The sequence below is a fragment of the Oncorhynchus tshawytscha genome, linkage group LG02 (genome assembly GCF_018296145.1).
Source record: "Oncorhynchus tshawytscha isolate Ot180627B linkage group LG02, Otsh_v2.0, whole genome shotgun sequence".
Classification (NCBI taxonomy): Eukaryota; Metazoa; Chordata; class Actinopteri; order Salmoniformes; family Salmonidae; genus Oncorhynchus; species Oncorhynchus tshawytscha.
The window spans coordinates 66392809-66417203 of record NC_056430.1 but is presented as its reverse complement, the minus strand read 5'-3'; the positions used below and the strand labels follow the sequence as shown (position 1 = coordinate 66417203).

Genomic DNA, 24395 nt, shown 5'->3' with positions numbered 1-24395 from the left:
TCCTTGGTCAGGGTGTTTCTACAGTGTTCTGTCTGTAGGTCAATATCACATTGTAGCACATGGGATTATCGTTATTCTGTTTTAATAACCAGTGCGTCACATGACTACTTACATACATGTGAGTATTATGACCCTGTCCCTGAACGACCCCTGACTTGCTTACTCAGATTGGAGCGTAGGGATGGCAGTATGTCCAATCACCAACCAGTGCTTTGTGAAACCTTTTCTTGATTACAGAGTAAACAGATTTAGCTCTACACAAGACTTATCTGCAGTCAGAACATTGCACTCTCCTGATCCTTCGTACCATTACAGTGCCTTTGGAAACTATTCAGACCCCTTGACTTTTTCCACAATTTGTTAGGTTACAGCCTTATTCTAAAATGTAAATAGTTTTACCCCCTCAATCTACACCCTACTCCATAATGACAAATCAAAAACAGGTTTTCAGAAATTGTTGCTATTTTATTCAAAATAAAAGTGAAATGTCACTTACATAAGTATTCAGACCCTTTACTCAGCACATTGTTGAACGATTGGCAGCGATTACTGCCTCGAGTCTTCTTGGGTATGACACTACAAGCTTGGCACACCTGTATTTGGGGAGTTTCTCCCATTCTTCTCTGCAGATCCTCTCAAGCTCTGTCAGGTTGGATTGGGAGCGTTGCTGCACAGCTATTTTCAGGTCTCTCCAGAGATGTTCGATCGGGTTCTGGCTACTCAAGGACATTCAGAGACCACTCCTGCGTTGTCTTGGCGGTGTGCTTATAGTCTTCGTCCTGTTGGAAGGTGAACCATCACCCCAGTCTGAGGTCCTGAGCACTCTGGAGCAGGTTTTCATCAAGTATCTCTCTGTACTTTGCTCTGTTCATCTTTGCCTTGATCCTGACTAGTCTCCCAGTCCCTGCCACTGAAAAACATCCCCACAGCATGATGCTGCCACCAACATGCTTCACCGTAGGATCCTCGTTTAGATGCCAGGTTTCCTCCAGACGTGACGCTTGGCATTCAGACTGGAGAATTTTGAGAGTTTTTGGGTGCCATTTGGCAAACTCCAAGCGAGTTTTTTTACTGAGTGGCGGCTTCCGTCTGGCCACTCTACCATAAAGGCCTGATGGTGGTGCTGTGGTGCTGTTCCTCCACAGGGGAACTCTGAAGCTCTGTCAGAGTGACCATCGGGTTCTTGGTCACCCCCCTGACCAAGAACCTTCTCCCCTGATTGCTCAGTTTTGCCGGACGGTCAGTTCCAAACTTCATCCATTTAAGAATGATTGAGGCGACTGTGTTACCTTGAACTTCTATGCTGCAGAAATGTTTTGGTACCCTTCCCCAGATCTGTGCCTCGATACAATCCTGTCTCGGAGCTCTACGAACAATTCTTTTGAGCTCATGGCTTGGTTTTTGGTCTGACATGCACTGTCAACTGTGGGATCTCATTTAGACAGGTGTGTGCCTTTCCAAATCATGTCCACCCGGGAGGCCCCACAGGTGGACTCCAATCAAGTTGTAGAAACATCAAGGATTATCAATGGAAACAGGATGCACCTGAACTCAATTTCTTTTCTTTATTATTTGTAACCCCTTTTTCTCCCCAATTTCGTGATATCCAATTGTTAGTAGTTACTGTCTTGTCTCATCGCTACAACTCCCGTACGGGCTTGGGAGAGACGAAGGTCGAGAAGCCGCACTGCTTCTTGACAACCAACCCAGCCGCACCAATGTGTCAGAGGAAACACCGTACACCTAGCGACCTGGTCAGCGTGCACTGCGCCCAGCCCGCCACAGGAGTCACTAGTGCGCGATGAGAGAAGGATATCCTTACCGGCCAAAGCCTCCCTAACCCGGACGACGCTAGGCCAATTGTGTGTCGCCTCATGGACCTCCCGGTCGCAGCCGGATGCGACAGAGCCTGGGCTCGAACCCGGAGTCTCTGGTGGCACAGCTAGCACTGCGATGCAGTGCCTTAGAACACTGCGCCACCCGGGAGGCCCCTGAGCTCAATTTCGAGTCTCATAGCAAATGGTCTGAATAGTCATGAAAAACAGAAACCATATTTACATATCTTTTGTTTATTAGCAAAAAAATCTATGAACTTGTTTTTGCTTTGTCATTATTGGGTATTGTGAGTAGATTGCTGAGGAAATGTTTTTATTTAATCCATTTTAAAATAAGGCTGTAACTTAACAAAATGTGGAAAAAGTCAAGGGGTCTGAATACTTTCTGAAGGCACTGTACATTCACACAAAGATCCAGGTGATTAAATGTTTTGTTGCCATGGAGGCCGTTTGTCACCTGTAAGTCACATTTGATTTACCTGAAACATTCCATTGAGGCCCATTTTGGCAATCTGAACAAGATGATAGGGCAAACATTGTGTATTCGTCATATTGTAGCAAGTGAACAATTTAAATTAATTATACAACATAACATTGCACTTAAACTGCCATAAATATTTTAAGTCCTACAATGTGTTTTATACCCTTTTAAATGTTAAGAGTGGTCATTACTGAAACATTTATAAACAATGTACCAAAACATTCAGGTTGATTCATATTTTACAGGTAAGGATGCTTCTAAATACTCTTTCCAGTGACATAACCATCACAGCTATAGCCATGTTCAACTAACGCCATGAAATGCCACTACAAAGTCTTGCATTTACAAGACTATCTACAATTACTTATTTTAGCAATCAAATAAACATGCTTTAAAGGAGTTTTATCAAAGAACATGTACTGTACTAAATGGCATTCATGGCGACCAGTGTATTGACCTTTGAGTGCTTCACAGAAACTCCTCCTACAGAGGAATTCACAGGAGAACCTTGAGGCCAGTTTTCTACAACAAATAAGGCCTTCTGAGAATACATTCAGCCCGTCCCATGATATTCCACTCTCCCTCACTGGGTGATATAATAGTTAACCTCTAAGTGAACACTTTCATCTTCATGACCAAGACTTCCAATTATAGACCTGTATAGACTGTTGGGCTGGCACCTAGTACAATCATGGTTTTGAAGAGGGAGTTTCCAGTTTTCCAATGCATCATACAGGCGGGATAAGCAATTAGAGCCAACATGAAAACCTAACTAACTAATAATGTTATTCCATCTGGGGAGTGAAACCACTTGAGGCATATTAAGGCAGTCAAACCTAATGATAATTATCATCCCTTTAGTGCGTTATTAGATTACAGTCTGCAGGTTGAGTCGTCGCTGTGGTTTTAGCATCCCCACATCCAGAGATGGGCAGTATTCCTGTTACATGTCATTGAAATTCATATTTCATTTGCTTTTGAGTATTTTGACATTTGCATTTGCATTTGCATTTCACTGGCCTGAACTAGAATCCAATGTAGTTTGTAACATACTTGAGACCTGTCATTTATATTTTCAAAATACATTTTCTATATCCTTTTTATTTTATAGCGGTTCAACATTTGGAGGCCCCCTTTCACCCTGCATTGGTATCAGAAGTCACGGCACTATGGTATGATATGAGTGTCTGCTGAATGAACAACATGTAAATGTACAAATGTACACCTGCAAAGCATGCTGGGTATTATTGATGAGCTCTGCCCACAAAATAAGGCCAATAATAATACCAAGTGTGCTTTGCAATTATTACATTTTTACATTTAGGTCATTTAGCAGACATTTATCCACAGTGACTTAGTCAGTGCATTCAACCAAGGTAGATAAACAACCACATATTACAGTCATAGCAAGTTAAATGTTTTTTTGTTTCTGTTACTAAGAATATTGTTGTAGTGAAGGCATGTACATGCAAATGTATTTTGTATTAAAGAATTAATCATTCTAAATACAATTCTTCACAAAAGTATTTTGTATTTTAGTTTGATACATTGGTCTTTAAAGTAACTTGTATTTGTAAAAAGATACATTTTCATGCATCTTTTGCCCATTTCTGCCCATGTCTTCATCTTCCATGGGTGCAAAGTGAGTGAAACCATTGACTCCCTGAGACACAGTGTCCAGCAACACCCCCGCAGTAGAATGGTACAATTGGCAGCCGAAATAAAGGCCAAATAGCCAAAAACTGTTCTAGTAGCCAAAATCCCTTATTAATCAAGTCCTCCTCAATCTAATCCATGTAGGCCGGTAGGCCTCTCCAGGGCTCTGGATGACTTTCCAGACCCACACTCTCAATGCTTCTGATCACTCTGGTAATCCTGTGTTGTCCTCAAAACTAGCCTCCTGGGCCCTGCGTGGCTTCTCCTTCCTCACTCCCCCTCAGTGCTTCCTCAACAGTATGTAGGTGAAGAGCACCACCACTCCAGCGGTCAGCGCTGCGATGACACACTGGTGAATGGTGATGACGGTCTCCAGCGTGTGGATGCGCTCCTCCATGGCGCTGGTGTGGATGTAGTCATAGACGGAGGCACCGATGCTCCACACCGCCCACACAGCGTCCACCAGTGCCTTCATAGTGGGGGAGACCATTGGGAGGCTGCAGGGCGCCGCTGAAGCTGGACCCCAGCCTCATCCGCCGCTCACGGGCCCCACTACACGACCCTCACTGGGGGGGAATGAGAGATAGGTACACACAGGGCACACTATGGTGACCTTTGACCCCTTAAATGGAGGTCATATGGGCAGTTGGAAAGAGGAAACTGTGAAGTAGCTCTACATACAGGCTCTTTGAGCCAGTTTTCCTGACAGGTGATATATCTGTGATTGTTCAGGCAATTTATCAATATGATATTCATTCATCATCCACAATATGTTATGATTGCTGTTTTTCTAGAATAGATATCATTCTCATCTTTGACCAGCTGTTACGTAGCCTTCGAGACTAACACCAGCTGACTGTCTGACATCAGGGCACAGATATAGCCTGTTGGTCCCTCCTGGCAATCTTCATCTTAGTAAATAAGGGACGTTGCGATGGAATAAAACGATGAATGTAAAAATCTAATTTAATTAGTGATGAGTTCCCCACGAGAAAACAACTCAAAACTGGGACCAATTTGAATAGCCTATGTGCGCAAATATCGAGGCGCCATATTCCTAAACTTCTATGGCCTTGTAGCCAATGGCATTTAGCAAATATTTAACAGGACATGACACAGGAAGGAGATAAAATAATATTGATTGCGATAATTTACTTGGCCAAAACAAGTGCTTTTTAAAAAACCGCATCATCAACATCATCCTTTGGTCGAAACTCGAGTCAAAGTTCGCCAGCGCGACATTATGCGACTATTACACACACACGAATAATACTCACCAAGGGATTGGAAATGTTATGCAAATCGTTGTTGGAATAAGGATGAACATCCGTATCTGTGGTTTATAACAATTATAATTCAGTTTAGAATAAATCGGTGGCGCTGTCTCAGTGTTACGACTGTGACATTGCTCCTGCGCAAGTGCGTCATTACGCACAGAGAGTAGGGCGTGCTCTTTGGGTTTATACGTTCTTGTTACTACAATAATCCTCAATTTGTTGCCACGTGGAGTCGCACCACACCACCAAAAGAAGTAGGAGCGCAAGAGAAATGACGGGCCAATATAATAATCATCTAAAATCTTAATATTGCCTAGTGCCAAGCTTACATAAATTCTAAGATGTTTCTTAATAACGGCCACTATGCCTATTAGGCTATAATATGCGAATTTTATGACATTATTATGTAGGCCAAATAAATGTATCATTCGGATAAGAAAGAAACCACAGGAATGTGTCCAACTTTCTTTCGTTGTGTTGTCAATAGTGTGCCAATTTCTATCGATGTCTACTCCATCAATAAGCAGCCTATAACAATATCAGTTAAGTGCTGCGCCCAACCTTGGCAATGGGAACCTATAACTTGGAGACAAGACGAAGTGACGCGCTCAAAATAACCAGGTTACCACTTAGCAGAAGTCCATTTTGGGGAGGTCCCAGCACAAGGGCGCAACACAATATATCTAATCCTTTCAGCTCTTGGTGTTGCCGTGGTCATATAGCCTACAACAGGGCAAAAACATCTGCAAGTCCGTTCAGAGAATGGATATTTTGAGTGCCGTCGGCGATGCATGCGCACGGGGTTCGCTCAGACTGGAAAACATCGCATTTATCCTTTTTTTTCAACCTTAGGGGAATCCCGAGTGCTACACTGTTGCGTTTTTCTTATTTTGGAGAAAACAACATTTCAAGTTATTTTGAAAGAAAATGGTGCAATACGTCCCCAAGGATATTCTTTCTAAATTTGGTGATTGTGCAATACCAGCGCCACTGATCAAAAAGAGGGGCGGTGGTGGTGTGATGAGCAGCAGCGAACTTCAACTTCGCACGCATCTCCAATCTCTCCCATATACTCATCAAGCGAGGGTTTTGCGCGAAGTCATCTTGCTGTCCAAGGGATGCGGACGAGACATCACGGATCCTACCGCTTTGCGCATTTATGCTGAACATGTTTGCGACATTGGAGAATATCAGGTAAAGACAACGTTAGCTCAGTCAAACAGTGAATATGAATAGCCTATTGTGGTTCTGTAGATTTCCTTGAATTAATTGTTGTGCCTTGTCTGGATAGGAAGAAGTCGACAATATTGGGACAATTAGTTTGTGCCAACTGCGTTTTTGAATAGGATATACTGAATGAATGCTAAACTACAAAGGATTCCGGCTATTTTGTTCAGCATTATTCATCATAATCCACTTATAATTCAAGGACAAGACACAATTCCTCACACAATTATAGAGTGCTCTGAAATCAGTGTGTGCCAGAGGCTGGGTCTTTGCGGGCAAGGTGAGTCCTCATTCATTCAACTGGCCTACAAAGTCCCAGTTTCTGACTCATGTGACCAACACGTTCAGAATATATTGCAAGTGAACTGACAAAATATAGATTCTGTACTTGTGAACTATTTCGCACTAATGTAATTTAGGGAGACGACATGTACTGCACACTGCCCGGAATATGGACTACCTAACCAAGCATATAACTTTTTCGCAAAATGCACAAGCCTAGTTTAAGGGCCTCACAGGGATTGATATCAAAATATCAATTATAACACACAATTAATATATAGCCTATATGGTTCCTTATTCTAGAAGTGAGAGGGTCAAAAAAACATTTTTTTAAATTCATTGTAATAAGATTGGCCAAGAAATTATGACAAGTCATCAAAACAACTTTTACAACACTGATCTACTGCTTTTACATGAATTAATATCAAGTCCATATGTTTTCTACGTGTGACATGTGGGCTTAAATCTCTTTGACAGGCCAACGTGTTCTTCTCAACATTTATCAGACCTAAATCTTAAAATGGCCCATTAAAAAAAACGTCTTCATGCAAAGATACAATAACTTTTATGACATCTCTTAACAGTCTACTTGAGAATACTTTGTATGTCTAAGACAAAAGTTGAATTCGACTGAGGGGGAGAAAAGTCCATCTTCTAATATGCTTAAAGTGTGTTAGTCATAAAAGTAGCAGTGAAGTCAGTTACCAAATTAGTCTCAGGCATATTTTCACCAGCCAAATGCCATAGTCTACATACCCCACTAGTGAATTTAGCATCTATTCCCTAAATGCTTTACGTAATTAATATTAGCAATGCTGATGGTGACATCTACATGCTCAAATGACACCTAGGTAAGACATATGCTGAAGCATGTGTTTATTCCAAAATGAATGCAATACTATCTAATTATTATATATCTAAGTATAATGATCATTGCCATAGTACTCTCTACTATTTAGGCCTACTATCTCACCATCTGACTAACATCAATACATTTCTTTACAGTGCTGTTTTTTTTTTACAGTTTAAGTAGGCGGTGTTCTTCTCTCTCCTTTGCAACAGACTTTGTTTATAGAAGGCTGCCATTTTAAGCTACAGTTGTGACAAAGCTGCGGCTGTCAGCTGTCAGCTCTGTTGAACTATTTTACACATCAGTGTACTTATTTTAACACTTAATTCGTTTGTTATCATCAGTGTAAGGACAAAAGACAGTAAACCTTGAAGATGAGCATTTGTGAAACATTATCTTCTAACTGGAATGATATCCTCTAAGATATCTTCAGTTATGAAATGATACTGAAATGATAGATCTCACACGTGAACTGAGTTTCAAGTTTAAAAACGGAATCAAATAGATTACACCCTCAAACTAAGTGAGACGTCGTCATTAACTTTCCTTTTGCTCTGTTTCAGGTCATTTTAAGATATATGTAGGCCACAGCTGATTTACATCCTACCACCATAAAGATGAAATGACTCACTCCAAAAACTAAACCAAAAACATTGCATGACACAACTCCTCCTCAATACCAACCAGGAAAACAGCCAGTATGAGTGTGAGAGTGTAGAGTGCCTAAGTAGGAAGGCTTGGGAGGCTGGTAACACGGGCCTGGATTGAATAAGCACCATGGCTATGCTGGACATCTGGGATATCCACCAAGAGTGCTGATTTAAGTTGGGATATAAACAGTGCTCGCTGCCTGCCAAGCCTTTCTCAATGGCATTTTATATTGTTCCAGGTCCAGTCAGACTCATCTCGCGACTTGCAATAGTCTTTGTAATCACTTTAACTAGACCATATCAGTCTCTAACCCAGGCTGCAGCTGTAACTAGGCCTGGGCCTACACTACATGAGCGAGCAGATGCCAGGGAATGCTTGTTCAAGGTATGTCAGGTCATTGGATTCGTTCGTCGAGTTTCCAACTGAGACACAGCAATTCAAAAGCCATAACATATGTAATATATTGTCATTACGTAGTAATTGTGAATACAGCAAACTCCTCTAATTCAACTGGCCTAGGTTGTGTTTACCTTGTCTGCTACAGTAAAGCTGAAGAGCTAATGAACTAGACTAGGGACCCTTCTGAGAAAGACTGAAGCTCTGAACTCATTCAACCCCCTTTAAAATGCCCGTGCTAATCCCAATAACAGTCAGTCATTATAAATATACAATTCATAAATTGCTTTCTATGAAATATGCAACCCTCTAGCCTCATCCACTTAAACTCAAAGTCTAATGTGTTGGCCTATTGACAGGCTGGTTGGTTCTTCTTTTGCCTCTGTTTGTTGTTCCGAATGATCCAGCCACGGTTCTGATGGTACCCAACTAATTCAAGCTGTGAACCCACTACTCAACCAGTAAACGCAACGGTTCAATCTCAAAAAAGTTGGAACAGACATAAGAGAAAGAGAAAGAGAGAGAGACAGACACAGAGACAGAGAGAGAGAGAAGGAAAGAGAGAGAGAGAGAGAGAGGGAGAGAGAGGGAGGGAGAGAGAGGGAGGGAGAATGAGAAAAAGGCAGCAAGAAAAGTGAGGGACTTTTAGGGGCAGCTGTGTTTAATTAACCCAGTCATAATGCCCCTAAAAATCCTTATTGCTCTTGCAATGGTCAACAGAATCTTCTATAAGAACAAGTCTCTGTGTTATGGGCGACGCACTCTTACGGACATATTACAAGCTCTATGAAATCCATTGGTCACATTGTCAAGTCCCTGAAAGATGTTCAGACAGTCTTGAAGCAAGTTGGAGGGCATTGAAAATGGAATAGAAAATGCTTATTTGTTACTCCCAACTGACGCATTTCAACAAATTACGGATGTTGTCAGGGTGCTTTCCTAACTTGTCAATGAATTAGTCAAACAAATCTAGTTAGATGTAACTCTGGCCTCAGGCGTTCTTATCCGGAGTTCACGGCTCGTTGAAGGTGCTGCATCACGACACAACAACAGTTCCAACCTAGACAGATATGTAACAACAGTTCCAACCTAGACAGATATGTAACAACAGTTCCAACCTAGTCAGATATGTAACAACAGTTCCAACCTAGACAGATATGTAAAAACAGTTCCAACCTAGTCAGATATGTAACAACAGTTCCAACCTAGACAGATATGTAACAACAGTTCCAACCTAGACAGATATGTAACAACAGTTCCAACCTAGACAGATATGTAACAACAGTTCCAACCTAGACAGATATGTAACAACAGTTCCAACCTAGACAGATATGTAACAACAGTTCCAACCTAGACAGATATGTAACAAAAGTTCCAACCTAGTCAGATATGTAACAACAGTTCCAACCTAGACAGATATGTAACAACAGTTCCAACCTAGACAGATATGTAACCGTGTTTTTAATGAGGAATACATATATATTTAATTGCATTGTTATTTGTTTTTATTGCATTTGTTTTTAGGCATATGGGCAATGAAATGTACCAATATTTACACAGAGTTGCATATTTTCCAAAACTTGGGTCGCAGGAAAACATAGAATTTCTCATTTGGGTCCCAGGCTGAAAAAGTTTAAGAACCCCTTCTTTAGATGAGTGGGATGATTAAAGACCAGAGCACACTTTGCCCAGACAGAACTATAGACATCTTCATCCTCACTAATGATAGCTATGCGCCTATAGAACCCTGACCTGTTCACCGGATGTGCTACCTTGTCCCAGACCTGCTGTTTTCAACTCTCTAGAGACAGCAGGTGCAGTAGAGATACTCTGAATGATCGGCTATGAAAAGCCAACTGACATTTACTCCTGAGGTGCTGACCTGTTGCACCCTCTACAACCACTGTGATTATTATTATCTGGCCCTGCTGGTCATCTATGAACGTTTGAACATCTTGGCCATGTTCTGTTATAATCTCTACCCGGCACAGTCAGAAGAGGACTGGCCACCCCTCATAGCCTGGTTACTCTCTAGGTTTCGTCCTAGGTTTCGGCCTTCCTAGGTTTCGGTTTTTCGTAGCCACTGTGCTTCTACACCTGCATTGCTTGTGGTTTGGGGTTTTAGGCTGGGTTTCTGTACAGCACTTTGTGACATCAGCTGATGTAAGAAGAGCTTTATAAATAAATGTGATTGAATTTGATTGATAATGATAGCTATGTACCTTGCAGGTTGGCCTTAGGATGTCATTATCTCCCCAGTATCCATTGTTTAACATGCAGACAAGTGAGCTATATGTCCTTCAGTTTCTTGACTTTGTGCCAAAGGCCAGACAGACAGACGGGCGAAGGATTCTGATCTGATCCGGGTTGGGGTGGGGTGTGGTGGTGTTGGAGAACTGTCTGAGAGGGGGAGGCTGGCTGGAGGAGGAGACGGAGAGGAGTGCTCCTCCGTGGGGGTGAGTCATCGCCTTCGGAGGCTATTCAGTGAGTTCACTCTGGGAGGATCGTGATCCTTTGGTTGGTCGGTGAATCCGCCGTCCTCCTCGCCACAGCCAGAGAGGGGCTGTGAAGGAAAGTGTGGGGGCCTGGCTGGGCTGATGACTCAGGGCCACGCACCGCACAAGGAGTGAGGGAGGAGGGGTAGGGAGGGAGGAATTACTCCGAGCATGTGGAATCTCATACAGCTATCACAGGACAGACACTGTGCTTCTACTAGGCTCTGAGGCTCTGTCGAATTCTGTCCTTAGACACAGTGGTAATGGCAGTGGTAAGACTGCTAAGGGCCGTTGGTTTCCATTGAAGAGGAACAGAACAGAGCAGTATATTCCTGTCCTCGCACTTTGAAACAAAGTCATGCCCCCCTTCTTATTGAATGAATTACGTATTTCTATTACAGCAAGTCGGTGCAGGTTTGAAGCTCTGCAACTCCAGCAAAGTAATTAAGCATTGCATGCTGTCAAAATATTCCATTACAAAAGTCTTGAAGATTTGGGAAGTGTCTCCGGTGACTATCTAGATGGGAGGGGAGGTGAGTTGGGCCGTTTATTGTCCAGTTCTTCCTGTTTCTTTCTTGAGTGATGATGCTCCTCCTCCAGCTCTGTCATTGGAGAAATCCTTTCAAATAGCAACGCTTCATTGAGTGATGATGACAAACATTTCCAGAAAGAGAATGTGAGGGGTGAGAGAACTACCTGTATGACATGCAATACGGACTCTCTATGCGCCCCCTCTAGTGTGAGTCATCAAGCCTAAAGACGCCGAGCTGTGAGTGGTGAATCAGGTGTTGATAATGGCCAACAGTGGAGGGCTGGTCAGCCGACAGGTGGGGGCTGGTGTGTGTTGGGTGTGTGTATTGTGTGCAGTGCGTGCATGTATTGTTGTGTGCATGTATTGTGTGATGTGAGTGTGGAGGGAGATTATGGTGTGTGTGTGTCTCCATGAAGGGGAGTTGATGTTGTGTGATGCATGACTCAACACGAGAGGAAGGCCACACCCATGGGACGAGCCCAGGCTCCCTTCAGCGGCGGCATGGGCCTAGATCTCACTGACTATGGGTGCCACGATTAAAGTGTATTGTCCTAACTGATGAAGCTCAAACACTTGAAGAGCCACTCAAATCCTGCACAAACACTCCGACACAAAGGCAGAGAGGCCGGGCGAGAAAGTGGAGCACACCTTCACCCTCCGCTGTATGCCCCTTTATAAACAAACTCTTCCAACCTGATTTCAGCCAACCAGCTACTGAGAGTCTGGGCCCGTATTCACAAAGCGTCTCAGAGTAGCAGTGCTGATCTAGGATCAGGTCCCCCTGTCCATATATAACAGTATAACTTTAGACCGTCCCCTCGCCCATACCCGGGCGCGAACCAGGGACCCTCTGCACACATCAACGACTGACACCCACGAAGCATCGTTACCCATCGCTCCACAAAAGCCACGGCCCTTGCAGAGCAAGGGGAACCACTACTTCAAGGTCTCAGAGCAAGTGACGTCACCGATTGAAACGCTATTTAGCGCGTACCACCGCTAACTAAGCTAGCCGTTTCACATCCGTTACACATACAATCATATTCATTATGGTCTAAAATGCAAAAAACTGAACCTAGATCTGCACTCCTACTCTGAGACACTTTATGATAGGGACAACCCAGAGTAAATAGAACGACTTAGCCATGGCTTAACCATGTGTTGCATCTCCATAATGGTAATTTCCTCCAGTAATTACTCATCATTAAAGGTCTCACTCCCAATCACCTGGTTAGTGTTTATAATACGGTCTGCCTTGGTAAATCCCCATCATTCTGAAATAGCCTGATTGTGTTTAATTGGAGCATTCACTAAACAGAGACCACCCACCAGCATCAACAAATCCAATATATTTTAACAGCAGGGAACAATTTAATCCGCCTCCATATATCACCATTGTAAACAACCAAGACGCAGAGCCCAATGTTGCACAATGAGCCTGCGTTGAGGAGGAGTTCAAAGGTCAGGTAAACACTTGTCCCAGGCTTTCCCTGCCTTTTTTAATCAGGACTCCTGTCCATTTTTTGATCTTGATTAGATCTCTTGACTTATGGCTGTGTACACTAATGCTGCACTTCTGGCGGCTCCTTAACTCACTGTTTGGTTTGTTTCATGTGGACGGGAATGTCAAGTTGCTTGTTGGCCTGGAGGCTTGTGCGCTGAGTCGCCGACAAACCATGGAATGAATCCTTTGCAGACTAATGGGCGGGCCAACCTTTTCCAGTGTTTGTCATGGTGAGTTTGTTTGCCTATATGCATACCTCATATTCATATTCAGTGCTAACTTTAGTGCTTGTCTGTTTCCATTCTGTGAATATAGGTCCTCAAAGCCCAACGTGGTCCAGTTTCAGAGAAACTGCCTCATTCAGCACAAATATTATGGAAGACCATTTAGATACTTCTCCACCCTCCTTGTCCTCGCCAACCAGCCATGGGGGAGGTGATGACAGATTTGTCGTTTTTTTTCTGGCAATTTGGGGTGAACGACGCATGTTAGCAAACCTCGCCGGCTCTCTTAGTTTGCATTGCAAAACCAGGAGGCCCCGACGTGCAATGTGCAATGTACACAGCACTCTGTTGGGTGACTGGCATGTGTCTGATGATGCTTGATGCTTTAGATATGGTTGTGGCCGTTGAATGAGGCATTCACAGTAAATTAAATGTTGTCAGGGGTCTGTATTGGCAAGAATGCACAAAATCCCTGTCACTCAGTAACTAATAGCTTTTACGCTAAAACGGACTTCGTAGAATAAGGCAAAGATGCTCAACAGTTCAAATCTCTGCACAGCACGTTGGAAAAGACTAAGGGGAGACAACCTTGCTACCTCAAATGGCCTCCTGCAGTCTTCAAGGACTGGTGAGTGGGTGTGAGGACGTTGGTAAAATGAAAAAATGCTGAGTCAGGCGCAGGACACAGTTCTGAGTAATCATCCAAAATTTACTCCAAAATAAGTAAGATTCCAACAAGGAACAAATACAATAATCCCAAGCACGAACAATGAGAACCCACATGACAAACAATAACGCAAAAAACAGAGAGGGAAATCAGAGGGTAAAATAAGGAACATCATTAATGGAATGGAAACCAGGTGTGTATGATCAAGACAAAACAAAACGAAAATGAAACATAGATTGGTGGTGTCTAGGAAGCCAGTGACGTCGACCGCCGAACGCCGCCCGAAGAAGGAGAGGGACCAACTTCGGCCGAAGTCGAGACAGTGGGGCTGGTGAACTTAATGATATTTTCATGGTTTCTGAAGTATCTTTGGGATTTCTCAGTCGGTCTCAACAGCACAGCATGAAGCTACAGCTTGAAGACCCACGGTTTAGTCCTCCTTGTCCAGCCTGGCTCAGTTGATAGGACGACATGACCGGAAATCCATCTTCCTCAAAACCCCTCTTACATTAGAAAGGTCTTCCGCCCCTCTCAAAACCGTCATTGGAGCTCCTTCAAAATCACAGAGAAAACATGATTGTTCCTCTTTGGTCTTTATGTTGGCAAACCCCCTTTCGTCTTGAAGGAGAAGCAAAATCCATTTATAGTCCGTTTCAGGGGGGAAATGTGTGTGTAGCGCAACTGTTCTCCAGGCCCGAACAAAGAGCTGTTTTATGTTGGCACCAGATTGAGGTCTGTGGATCACAATGTGACAAGGCAGACCTCAGAAGACCCTTGCCCAGCAGCTAGTGATGTGCCTTCTTATTCTTGGAGCCACTCTCTCATTCCAGGACATGGAAACCCTTGGCCTGGCCATCCATACAACTCCAAAACCAACAGTGCTGCCCATGTGTAAGCAAAGAGGGCAAGTGTTTTTTTCATGACACCTAAATGTCTTTTTCTTTTGTGGACAGTATCTTTCGCTGCCCCTTTTGCTTTTTGTTATTCCACAAGTCTTTGTCTTGGCCAGTTCCTGTGCACATAGCTCTGCGGGATCTGAGGCGTCACACACTGTGGTAATGTTTTTTTGGTCATGTGACATCTAGAGTTGACACTGGCATCGATCCTCCGACCGTTTCACACTCCAACACTTGCCAGTAGGATCTTTTGACTTCCTTGACTTCCCTTTTAGTTTGTAGTGGAGTAAAGGGGCTTTACAGCACTTCTACATTGAAACCCTGTTTTGGAACGCTTTCTTTAGATCAGTGGTCATCAACAGGTCGATCTCCAAGGCATTCCTAGTCGATCGCCAAATATTTCTGTAAAAAACCCAACAATAAGCCTTGCGTTCCTATTTTTTATTTTACGCTGTTGTTGGTAGGTGCACCTGATTCAGCTGCCCTGCGCTCCAGGTATGCGATGTGTTCCCATTTTGAACCATTTCATATGTTTGAAGGTACAAACTCTTGCCTTCTCGGGGGGAGCAAATCAAGTACACTATAGGCCTACCAATCGGAGGACTGTCTGCAGTAACATAGCAGGCATAAAAGAAAGCTACAGCAAAGGCGGTACAGAGGGTAGTGTGTACGGCCCAGTACATCACTGGGGCCAAGCTTCCTGCCAGCCAGGACCTCTATACCAGGAGGTGTCAGAGGAAGGCCACAAAAATTTGTCAAAGACTCCAGTCATCCAAGTCATAGACTGTTCTCTCTGCTACAACACGGCAAGCAGTACCGAAGCACCAAGTCTAGGACCAAAAGGCTCCTTAACAGCTTCTACCCCCAAGCCATAAGACTGCTGAACAATTAATCAAATGGCCACCCAGACTATATACATTGATCACCCCCCTTTGTTTTTACACTGCTGCTACTTGCTGTTTATTATCTATGCATAGTCACTTTACAAATTACCACGACTAACCTGTACCCACGCACATTGACTCGTTACTGGTGTCCCCTGTATATAGCCTCATTGTTATGCAATTTTCTTGTTACTTTTTGATTTTATTACCTTTTTAAACTTTTGTTAATTTAGTAAATACTTTCTTAACTCTATTTCTTGAACTGCATTGTTGGTTAAGGGCTTGTAAGCATTTCACTGTAAGGTCTACACCTGTTGTATTCGGCGCATGTGACAAAAAACATTTGATTTGAAGACTGTGTCCTTTTTGAACAGTGTCAGAGGAGGACCCTAAGTCTGCTGCTCTCTCCCTCCGCTGAGACTGACCATCAGATGCAGGCTCCACCAGCCTAGTAAAATTAAAATGATTGAAGTGTATGCTCATTCAGCTGTCCCTCACAATAATACAACAAATGACCTATTACCGGTGTGATCATATAGCCTACCTTAAATGTTGAAATATAATTGTAAAAAAGGGTCTGAAAAGCAAAGCCAATATGCAGTGATAATGTATTGGGCCTATAGCCTACTGCACAAACCTCATTACTACAGTACCGTTTTTAATAGGTCAATGTTGCCTAGCCCTACGTTTTTTAAATCATGTACAACAACAAAAAAAGAAACGGTTGAACGCTTCATTGTCTTCACCTTCTTCTCAATAAATAGGTTTTATTCAGTAGCCAACTGTTGCATCAATGCATGCCACCATCTCTAGAATATGGCTGTAGATTTCTTCTGAAGTAGGGTGATATTTATGATGTAACACACCACACAACTGCAGTCTTTTGAAGCTTTAGCAGCCTCCGCCACGGCCATTTTAGATATATAAAGTTAATAAAGAAGTTGTATTGGAGTAAACACTCGTCCCCGTTCCCAGAGCGAGAGAGAAGAAAAATGTATCTAGTGCAGTAAATTGAACTCAACTTTGCCTCGTTCATGAACTTGCCTAAAAATAACCTGTTACAACAAGTGAAACACTTTCCAGCTAAGCTAACACCGAGGCCCTTTAAAGTAACATAAGATAATTGGTTTTCAATTATGAGATACCAATTTAAACCAGGTTAGCCTCTGTCAAAGGCTGAGAAACGCTTGAAAAGTGTCGGACATCACCATATAAAAGGTATTTTCTCTAAATACTCTGATACAGGGCTTTCAGAAAGTATTCACACACCTGGACTTATTCCACATTTTGTTGTGTTACAGCCTGAATTTAAAATGGATTCAATTCAGATGTTGTGTCACTAGCTTACACACAAACAAACAGGCCTGGATGAGATCTTTAAGGTCAGGGCCCTCCGCAAGGCTCACAAAATCATTTTAGACCCAAGCCACCCCCTGTACCCGGACTTTGAACTTACTTCCCTCTGGGCGCAGGTATAGGGCACCCCTCAGCAGGAAAAAAACAACTAGACAATAATTTGTGCCAGGTGTGATATCCCTCCTAAATAGCTCCAGCTAATGTTCCTATCGACTCAGTAAGGCCAGCAGGCTAGTCTTTTGAATTTTTTTTTTTTTTACATGTTTTTTGGTATGTAACTGTTATGAAAGTTGTATTGTCAATTTTTTTTTGTATTTAAACACCACTTTAAATGTGAACATGACACCGCAACAACATTTCCCCATGGGGACAATAAAGTCAGTAAGTAAGTCATGTCAAAGTGGAAATTGTACAAATTAATTAAAAATTAAAATCTGAAATGTCTTTGGTCAGTAAGTATTCAACCTCTTTGTTAAGGCAAGCTTAAATAAGTTCAGGAGTAAAAATGTGCTTAACAAGTCACATAATAATTTGTATGGACTCACTCTGTATGCAATAAGTGTTTAACATAATTTATTTATGACTACCTCATCTCTGTACCCCACACATACAATTGTGTGTAAGGTCCCTCAGTCGAGCAGTGAATTACAAACATCGAGACCAGGGAGGTTTTCTAATGCCTCACAAAAGAAGGGCACCGATTGGTAGATACATCAAATTTAAAAAAGCACATCCTTTTGAGCATGGTAAATGTATTAATTACACTTTGGATGGTGTATCAATACACCCGGTCACTACAAAAGACACTGGTGTCCTTCATAATGCAGTTTTTGGAGAGGAAGGAAAATGCTCAGGGATTTCACCATGAGGCCAATGGTGCCATTTACACAGTTACAGAGTTGGCTGTGACAGGAGAACTGAGGTTGGAACAACAACATTGTAGTTACTCCACAATACTAACCTGAATGAAAAGAGTGAAAAGGAAGCCTGTACAGAAAAATATTCCAAAACATGCAATAATGCACTAAAGTAAAACTTAAAAACATGGCAAAAATGTTACCATTTTGTCCTGAATACAAAGCGTTATATTTTGGGAAAATCCAACAACACATCACGGAGTACCACTCTTCCTATTTTCATGTTATGAATATGATCGTCATCGGCAAGGACTAGGGAGTTTCTTTCGGATAAAAAATAAACAGAATAGAGATAAGCACAGGCACAGTCCTAGTAGAAAACCTGGTTCAGTCTGCTTTTCAAAAGACACTTGGAGACAAATTCACCTTTCAGCAGGACAATAACCTAAAACAAGGCCAAATATACACTGGAGTTGCTTACCAAGATGACATTGAATGTTCCTGAGTGGCCTAGTTACGTTTTTTAAACTTAAATCTGCTTGAGAATCTATAGCAAGACTTGAAAATGGCTGTCTAGCTATGATCAACAACCAACTCGACAGAGCTTGAATAATGTTTTTAATAATAAAGGTGCAAATATTATACAATCCAGGTGTGCAAAGCTCTTAGAGACTTACACAGAAATACTTAACACTGTAATCGCTGCCAAAGGCAATTCTAACATGTATTGACTCAGGGGTGTGAATACTTATGTAAATGACATATTTCTGTATTTAATTTTCAATACATATACAAACATTTTTAAATACATGTTTTTTTTTGACTTTATCAATATGGGGTATTGTGTGTAGATGGGTGAGAATAAAATCTATTGAATGCATTATGAATTCAGGCTATAACACAACAAAATGTGGAAGGGTATATCTGAAGACATTGTATATCCGACAGAAAACACCTTCACACACACACACGTCGACCCTGGGTGTCTGCGGAGGTGTTGACGGGGGATTGGCTGCCGAGTAACAGAGGCTGCAACCAATTAGCATACAGAGTAGTGATGTAGCCTCGAATGCCCTCTGGTTAACAGAGAGGATAGCATGAACACACCACACTTTCTCTATTCTATCTCTTCCTTTTCCTCTCCCTCCTCAGGTCCAGACAGTCTAAAGGCCTTGTGATCTGACTGAGCTCCGGCTTTGTGGGATACTCTAGGACTCCAGCATTAAGATAACGAGACAGTCACGGTGGGGCTAGTTTTCCAGGAAGTCAACCGGAGTAGTGAGAATCTTTAAACTACTTTCAAGTCTCATTCAGAGAGAGAGAGAGAGAGAGAGAGAGAGAGAGAGAGGTAACCCTGTGGTGGGCGTAAGTAAGAGGATGGATGGTTTAATTGGGCGAAGAGAATGAAATGGATTAATTTCTGGTTTGTTCAAAAGGCGTAGTAATTAGATGTTGGGAACAGAGTAGTATTAGCAGCAGAGGCGGGAGAGAAGTGAAGTGAAAGCTCACCATTTCCCATTAGAAACTGCATCTAGGCCGGTCATGTGTGTTAAATAGCCATCTGATTGGCTGACTGACTACTGTTGTACAGGTCTGTTATACTGTACAGAGCATTAGGTAGTCATGAGCTTAGAGAATCAACTCCTTTGTAAACCAGATGACCATCTCAGTGGGACTCGCCAGGTTAAACAAAGGATAGATCAAATAAATGAAGGCGGGACTTTCCTCTCATGCAGGCAGCAGTTTACTATGGCGTGGAGTGGGACATGGGATGGCTGGGTGAGATTTACTACAATAGTAGAGTCACAAGGGGCTGAAGTGAAGTGGTGCTTTTCTCTGCTCTCCTCCCTTTTTCTATGCAGCTGCCTGGTATGTGTGTGTACCTCGGCGTGCACCTGCGTGTGTGTGTGTGCGCGCGTATTCCTATATGTGTATGTACCTCTCGCCAGACAGGGGGAGATATTTAAGTGTGACACGCTGCATGGCCTGTTTGCCTTGCTCCCAGCCATCAAGAGAAGTGTACATCCCTCACCTTGGCCAGGGAGGAAGGATATTTCTGATGGAGTGGAGGGCTGAATTTAGGCCCAGGCATTCTCAGTATCTGTCACCCAACTCCAATAGATCACCGTGCAGTGTGTTGCCCTGAGGAAGTGTGTGTCCGTGTTTACTCCCTCCCTCCCAGGTCCAGGTTGCTTTGCGCTGAGCCCAGTAAATATACACAGTGGCTTCAGAAAGTATTCATACCCCCCAACGTGTTCCACATTTCGCTGTGTTACAGCCTGAATTCAAAATTGATTCAACAGATTTTCTTCACACTCATCTACACACAAAACCCAATGTCTTTACACATTTTAGCATATTTTTTGAAAATGAAATGAATGTTAAACTGATGCCGAAGGTGATTCTTTCTGGGTAAGTCTCTAAGAACTTTGCACACCTGGATTGTACAATATTTGCACATTTCTTCAAGCGTTGTCAAGTTGGTTGTTGATCATTTCTAGTCAGCCATTTTCAAGTCTTGCCATAGATTTAGTGCCTTGTTGCAAACAGGATGCATGTTTTGTAATATTTGTATTCTGTACAGGCTTCCTTCTTTCCCCTCTCATTCAGGTTAGTATTGTGGAGTAACTACAGCGTTGATCCATCCTCAGTTTTCTCCTACCACAGCTATTAAACTCTGTAACTGTTTGGCCTCATGGTGGAATCCCTGAGAGGTTTCCTTCCTCTCTGGTAACTAAGTTAGGAAGGATGCCTGTATTTATGTAGTGACTGGGTGTACATATTCAATGTCTGATTTTTTAAATGTATTTTCATCTACCAATAGGTGCACTTCTTTGGGAGACATTGGAAAACCTCCCTGGTCTGTGTGGTTGAATCTGTGTTTGAAATTCACTGCTCGACTGAGGGACCTTACAGATAATTGTATGTGTGGGGTACAGAGATAGTCAAGTCAAAACCATTGTTAAACACTATTATTGCACACAGCGTGAGTCTATGCAACTTATTATTTGACTTGTCAAGCGTATCTTTACTCCTGAACTTATTTAGGCTTGCCATAACAAAGAGGTTGATGACTTTTCAGCATTTCATTTTTAATTAATTTGTCAAATTTAGAAAAACATACTTTGACATGTTGACATTATGGGGTATTGTGTGTAGGCCAGTGACACAAAATCTCAATTTAATCCATTTTAAATTCAGGCTGTAATACAAGAAAATGTGGAAAAAGTGAAGGGGTGTCAATACTTTCTGAAGGCACTGTACACAGTGACACTTGCTTTCCCTTCCTAAAGTGTCCCTACGTTTACTTCCCTACTAAGTTGGAGTACATCATTTTAACCAGTATGTAGAGATGTTTGGATGTTCATGCACTGTATCCTCGGTCGACTACAAAGTATTTTGAATAGAGTAGGGAAACTCACTGTGCAGTATGTATTTTTGAACAATGACACAATGTCATCTGCCCTGTTTAGAGTGGTTTACCAGATGGCTTCCATGGAGTTTCTCAACCTCCACCAAATAGGGAATTGACAGCAAGTAAACAACCTGAACACCAACTGCCGCCAACGTAAACATCTTAAGGTAGCATGTGTCTCTGCTACATTCAAAACTTCGGCTGCAGTTGTCAGGTAAAAACAACATCCTCCTTACACTACCTTTCAAATGCTTTCACAACTGAGTCAACTCTTACAATCTCGATCCCAAAATGTTGAATTAACGTTGAATGAATGTATTCTCACTGTATACATATTATCCATATAGGCTGGGTTAAAGGTCATGAAGCATCCAGTGACTGGTGGAAATGAAAACCACACAGCTTGAAGAGATCAGGTTGAAGAGGGAGGACATATTTAACTTGTGGGTCATAGGTCAAACTCTCTCCCTCTACCTTTCCATCTCCCCCGCTCTCTTTCACTCTCACCTTTCTCCTTCCCTCTTTCTTCCCCTCTACCCCGCTCTTTCTATCACCCCACCTCTCTCTTTCTTCACCTACATGTATACTCCTGTCTTTTCCTCTTCTGACCCCCCTCCCCTCTCTCTCCTTCATTCTCACCCTCTCTCTCAGCCTGGCTGTTATTTCTCCATATGTTTTGACTATGAGCTACCTGAGCTGGTCTGTGCTGTGGGCCTGAGGCAGGTCTCTGGCAGGCAGCAGTGTCAAGTTGGAGGGAGGCTTGGTGTTCTGTGTGTGACATGGAGAAGGGCCCACCGGCACCGCAGCAGCCCCGCTGAGGCCAGGTCTACAGCTGTCCCACCCTGCCAGGGCCTCTGCTTACAGTCACTGTGAGTTACGACCGTTGCTCCTTACTCACACACACACACACACACACACACACACACACACACACACACACACACACACACACACACACACACACACACACACACACACACACACACACACACACAGAGAGGTGAATGCCCCCCCTACTAGCAGCCACACACACCGCAGACACACACGCTGAGGCAAGATATATTCCTAGCAGGAGCTTAAGCCCTATCTGAGAAAGCCCATTCCCACTGGGCTTGTTAAAGACAGGCCATGTAGAAAGAGTACATTTAAAGCCCACACATCAAATACAGGGGAAATGTGATGTGTAGCTGATAGCTCTCTGTGCATTCACACCCACAACCCATGCCAGAGGGCACAGACAACACACACACACACACACACACACACACACACACACACACACACACACACACACACACAGTACCAGAGGGCATGCACACACACACACCCCGTACCAGAGGGCACGCAAACACTCTTTATCAGAGGGCACACACACACCTCGTACCAGAGGGCACGCATACACACACACACACACACCGTACCAGAGGGCACGCACACACACACCCCATACCAGAGGGCACGCACACAAACACACCCCGTACCAGAGGGCACACACACACCCTGTACCAGAGGGCACACACGCACACGCACACACACACAATGAATAACCCCCACCAGACGCACACATAGACGAATGATCTTTAACAGAGGACACACACAAACTCCCAAAGCCCTCAATCAAAGGTGTGTATGGGCCCAGAATACATGTTTATGTCTACAGATCAATCCAGCTGATAAAGAAGCAGCCCAACCTTGACCTGATAGATCAACAATGCTCTCTGTCTCTCCATTATTGGCGAGATGTTTGGACACAGCTTGTAGCAGGGTGATGAGGCCAGAACTGATATTGGATTTCATAACCCTATAATGCTATAGTCCAATCATTGAAATGCTTTACTTTAGAACAGAAGCTTTTGCTAATTAAATCAATACAATTGTCCTGTTGTTTGTTCTACAGCAAGGAGAACGTCCCCTGAAGGTGTGTGTGTGTGTGTGTGTGTGTATAAATGTGTTCATGCATGTATGTGTGTGTGTCAATGTAATACAGTATCTCATGCAACAATCACCGGATGGAATGCTTCTTGGTCCACAGGAAAGGATGGATGGAGAGAAGATGGATGGATGGATAGAGGATCGAGATTAGAGATGGATGGATAGAGGATAGAGACTAGAGATGGATGGATAGAGACTAGAGATGGATGGAGAGAGGATGGATTGAGAAAGGCGTGGGTGTAGATGAATGGTGAGTGGGGGTCCTGCAGTACTAAAAGCCGGTGACCCAGACCATACACACCCACTCACAGGGACCTAACACCACTCAGAGGACTGCTCCTTGGTCCACTGCTACCACATGCTAAAACACTTAGATACAACACACACACACACACACACACACACACACACATACACACACACACACACGATAGCAAAATGCTAAATGTGAAGTTCACATTCAAAATACATCCCGAGACACAGACTACCAGTCAGAGACATCAACACACGTTCTTGTGTGTGTTGCCATGCGATGGTGATGAGCAGCACATGACATGAGTGGGGCGTGGAGCCCAACCTCTTATCAGACAAAGGAGATACACAGAGAAGAGAGAAGGAGGGAAGGAGAGGAGAAGGAGGGGGACGTGCCGCCCCAGACTGCAGTCATGAGGTCTCCATCCCGTTCCACACGCCGAGTCTCGTGGGTAAAAAGCCATAGCCAAAACCCCCCTCACACACAGTCAAGAGTCACAACACACACACACACACACACAGTCAAGAGTCACAACACACACACAGGAACCGGACTGCGTAGATTAATGCCATTCGCCCCGGGAGTACCCCTTTGGTTTTGAGTTGAGGAAGTTCAGACAAGCTATTTCACACACACTGTTCATGTGATCCCATAAATTCACTTCCTTTTCTGTATGTCTTGACCGAAAAGTTGCGTTTGTCAATAAAATGTTTGATTTGCAAGTA

At 43.2% G+C, this 24395-nt stretch overlaps 2 long non-coding RNA genes across 4 annotated transcripts; one reads left to right on the top strand and one right to left on the bottom strand.

Moving 5' to 3' along the window:
- Nucleotides 1-3386: 3386 nt before the first annotated feature.
- On the bottom strand, nucleotides 3387-5557 carry LOC112264336. Its single transcript, XR_002955626.2, has 2 exons — nucleotides 5250-5557; nucleotides 3387-4538 (listed from the first exon to the last, which is right to left on the bottom strand). It is a non-coding gene; the product is annotated as an uncharacterized LOC112264336 (long non-coding RNA).
- A 346-nt stretch (nucleotides 5558-5903) lies between these two features.
- On the top strand, nucleotides 5904-24395 carry LOC112264339. 3 transcript variants are annotated; one of them, XR_002955629.2, is made up of 4 exons: nucleotides 5904-6443; nucleotides 13314-13416; nucleotides 21544-21699; nucleotides 21833-24395. It is a non-coding gene; the product is annotated as an uncharacterized LOC112264339 (long non-coding RNA). The 3 variants fall into 3 exon arrangements; XR_002955628.2 differs by lacking the exon at nucleotides 5904-6443 and having other exon boundaries at nucleotides 12615-13416; nucleotides 21833-22354; nucleotides 23518-24395; XR_002955627.2 differs by lacking the exon at nucleotides 5904-6443 and having other exon boundaries at nucleotides 12621-13416.